At 37.8% G+C, this 4,299-nt stretch overlaps 1 long non-coding RNA gene across 2 annotated transcripts; it reads left to right on the forward strand.

Annotated features, from left to right (window-relative positions):
• The first annotated feature begins 866 nt into the window (after nucleotides 1-866).
• LOC106601081 (uncharacterized) lies at nucleotides 867-3,690 on the forward strand. 2 transcript variants are annotated; one of them, XR_001327938.2, is made up of 5 exons: nucleotides 867-1,051; nucleotides 1,441-2,354; nucleotides 2,516-2,683; nucleotides 2,960-3,055; nucleotides 3,194-3,690. It is a non-coding gene; the product is annotated as an uncharacterized lncRNA (long non-coding RNA). The 2 variants fall into 2 exon arrangements; XR_001327937.2 differs by having other exon boundaries at nucleotides 1,441-2,683.
• Nucleotides 3,691-4,299: the final 609 nt, after the last annotated feature.

Raw genomic sequence — 4,299 nt, forward strand, 5'->3', positions numbered from 1 at the left:
CAAAATTTGATGAGAAGTCATGTGAACTTTAAGATTTTAAATTGACCTAAACAAGTACACACTTTTAAATAAGTATTTATAACATATTATTTTTAAGTGACAGTCGCATATAACAAACACAGCTTGCACATTGAACATTTATTTGCTTGTAGATGCAACTTAAACGCAATTGTAACATAACAAAACCTGATTTTTATAAGTTAGCATAACATTTGTTTTACTTTAAGTACCTTGAACTCAAATGATTCCACTTTCTCACACATAAAGAAATTATCTTTCAAACAAGTTATTTAAGTCATTTTGCACACAAACGTATTTAGTGCAATTTACATGAAAAAATATACTTTTATTTTGTTGCGTGTGATATTTAGTTGGCGTTTGTAACATTATACATTTGTGTTCAAATCAGGTAAACATAGTGTGTTTACAACTTACCTTTTAATTGTCAACCTTGAATTATATACATTTGTTTAGCTGACTTCGCAATAAAAGTATTATCACCTTGCTAAATGTAAGTAGCACTCAAATATTATAAGCTACTTTGGTGATTTATAAGTCCATGTCAGATGAACATAAAAATTGCAATGTAAACAAATGTAATTTTGTGAGTACAAAACATTTCCAGTATTACATTACTTTCAATAAAGAAAGTATGATGTGGAAATTAGAGCAACTTTTTTGTGTTGACTTCAATTTTAAATATTGTGTGTCTTCAATTTAAAACCTATTTATCTAATATGACTTACAGGTTTTCGATCAGCTGACTTTGTAGTAAAAAATAGCCTAATTTAATTATTAAGTAATATTTTTTTACTTCGATATTCACCGAATTTTGTTTACATACAATTTCATGGCGAAATTCCCAGCCTAGATATATCATGCCACGCAGCGGCTAGAGGATCATTAGCTAACGTTACTTGCTTCCTGCTTAGAATTTTCAGGGTTCGCCTGCAGCGTCGCGATTACTTCCATTGTACTTGCTCATTTACGATTACGTTGCCACTGCTAGCAAACGACAACGCACGGGACCTGAGACGTTTTTGTTCAAATGGTACGTAGAAAGCCAACTTGCTGTACTGCATGTTTGCATGTTTATATAAGCGAATGTCATATGCGAGGTTCAGGCTAGCTAGATACAGCTAACCTGCTGTCCCACAGTGAAGGTAGTTAAAGAAAAGTGTTTTGTGTGACCTATACTTTATGTATGCCGTTCTGTTGGATAGAATTGAAGGTTAAGTTTGTGCCCACCTCCAATGTGGCGGCACCATACTTTTTGTTGCGTGTGGCTACCGACATCACTCAAAACATCTTCACATTCACATATAATGAATATGCTTAATTCGAGCATATGCATATTAATTCCATTACTACTTATTAAATTACAGGCTTGACATCAGACATCTTAACATAATTGTTATTATGGTCTCTCTGGTTTTGCAGAAATGGATATGGCATCATCTCCCTTCAAACTTAGTGATCTTGGTGGAATTGAAAGGATGATACTACCAGAACGTCCAGCCACTATTGACCAATTTATCATTTTACTGAGGCAGCAATGTGACATTCCTTACACCATTGACATTCAATGTCAAAACAGTCTGATTCCCAGTTTTTCAAGCTGACCTGCATTGATGATCTGCCAAACATGGGCACAATTAAGCTTTTGATATTGGAGGATGCCATGACTAGCTTTGGGGTGTCATTGAGTAATCCACACTTAACTTCACAGCATCCAGGACAACCGAGTGACAACTTTGCGTTGCCAACCTTTTCACATGATCTTGAATTGTTACTGAGAGAGGGAAATCAAGGGTATGACCAATTTGGAAGACAGCTGGTGTTAACCAGAAACCAAAGACAACAGATTTCGGATGGCGTGGCAAGAGCTATGTATGAGAGGAATTAGTATCCAAGTAAGTGTGGCTTTGAAGATGCTGCAAAAGCCTTAGTCCACTGACATAAATTCCTTGGGTCACCAAATGGGTGGGAGGGATGGAAGAATGGCCTTAAGTTTAAAGTAAGCAAATACAGAATGAAACTAGGCAGAGATAGGTGTCCTGAGGTTGGTAAAAAACGTGCCCAAAAAAGGAAAGATCCAGAACCACCACTAAAACACAGTTTACTGTGGCACAGTCAACCTGTCACAGTTCCCTCAATCAAAAGTTGAAGCAGATCAGGAAAACCTAAGGGCCGATATTGCTCTTGAAGACACACAGAAGACACACAAAGACTTGGCTGTAATCAATCACTGTATGGGAAAGACATTTGCCCTGAGAAGACAGAAGATTCTGAACATCAGTCCTGAAATACAGACAGTGGAGAATAGATGGCCGGCACTATTTCTGGAGTCACAGGTATTGCTTTGGCCTGGTGACAGTGTTTACATTCTGTTACAATGTCTAGAATGGAGGGTATGAGTTATTGTGTTATTGTCATTCAGTAAGAGCCTAGTAATGTATAATTGCATTTAGTACAGAAGACTTCTGTGTCTTTAAATCAAATATTTAATCTACAGATATGTGCTGAGTCTCATCGCATAACTAATCAGAACCTGCAGCGATTGTTCTTTGCTGTACTAGACCATCACACTGAACGCTTGCTGGCTTTATCCTGGGAGGTGCAGGGACAGATGCGGAGCTTTGGACTTTGGCTTTCTGCCATTCTGAAGACGTATGATGAAATGGTTTGTTACATTCGAATGTACATATTTGGTCAGTTTCCTTGGTCTGTGCGGGCACTCCCCCTATTTATTATTTAAAATGTTTTACCATTTTCCAAACCCCACCTGCAGTGTACATAAAATTGGTTTGGGGTGAAATGGTAGTAAAAGGGGTGTTGTGTCTCGATTAGTGATTGAGCCTATGGATAGCCATATTGGTTTAAAATCACAGTGCCTATATACTTTTCCCATTTGTCCTCTGCAAGTTGATTTATTAATGTTCTGTCTGTGTCCTTTTAGCAGTCAAGGGATGTGAATGTCAGGCGAACTGCTGCCCTTCATTGTCTCCCAGCACTACTTCTTGAAAGCGACTCAGAGGTGTTCAAAACCTGCAAGGTTGGTTAATATACTTCAGGTTTATTACAGAGTTTAAGACTGCTCCTTTTAATATTGACGTGCCTTGCCCAGAAATCACAACACATCTTCCGCGTTGGTTGATCTGTATTTTACACTCTTCCGGTTGTCATACTGTAGGAACGTGAGTCAAGAAATCCTGGTGTCCTCATTGGTCCAGTCTGCATACTTGCTATCATCTCTGATGATGAAGATGCAGTCTCCCTTCAGCCACACCAAGTCTCCATCATCCACGAAGATAGAGTGGTGATGCACAGCTTCCAATCCTGGCCAGATGCTTTTCTCGCTCTAATTGGCCTGGTTTATGCTCTACATCTGGATTACCCAAAACCCATGTCCAGCTCATTTCTATTCATTCAGCAAGTGTTCCTTAACATTGATTGCGAATAGCTCAAGTCAAGTTTTGGCCTTGAAAAATAAACTGTAACCTAATTATAATCTGTTTTCAGGTCAAATGTGCCTGTGGTAAGACAACAGATTTTTTTCTCTTTTTTTTCTTCAACCTTAGAAAAGAGAACACAAAGTTTGTGTATGCTTTTTGTTGTTGTTTCCTTTCATGTGGGTTCTCTTGAAATGTAACCAGAGGAACACAAATTGACAACTGTGAATCTCATGTGTTTGAGATGTTGTTGTGGTATTCTCCAATAATAAATAATATTAATTTGTACAGTTCGACATGAAATTTACACCTGAACCTAAATTATCTATATGGAAGCACGCTGGGAGGGATTGGCTTGTGTGTTGTTGTCTTTTAGCAAGGAGATAGGCCTAGTAAACTATGACTGTGCTTTTGTAGACTTTGTAAAAAATACATTGAATGTGTACGTTGAAGGGGTAAAATTTGTGTTACACAATAATACTTCATCTATTATGTTTGTTCTAGGTTATATTGCCTAACCAGCAAATACTCACAATCAGTATTTGAATTATCAGACGTCAATACACTTATTCATTAACTTGAAGTCATTAGACGTTTACAAAGCATGATGAACTGCTAAATGGGTTGGCTTTGAACTTTGCTCCCTGGTTTGCTTTGAGAGAACATGCCATCATGATAACCTCTACTTACAGTACTAATGCTGAGCACATTCATATAGCAGTCTATACAGTAATATATTCAGTCATCTGTCTGTGTTATAATATTGTGGTGTTGAGGGAGCTCATGGTCTCCAGGTACTCCTTCAGGCAGTGTTAACAGCAGTGCTCCAACGAGAATTGATTTTGGC

The sequence above is a fragment of the Salmo salar genome, chromosome ssa03, assembly GCF_905237065.1.
Source record: "Salmo salar chromosome ssa03, Ssal_v3.1, whole genome shotgun sequence".
Taxonomy (NCBI): domain Eukaryota; kingdom Metazoa; phylum Chordata; class Actinopteri; order Salmoniformes; family Salmonidae; genus Salmo; species Salmo salar.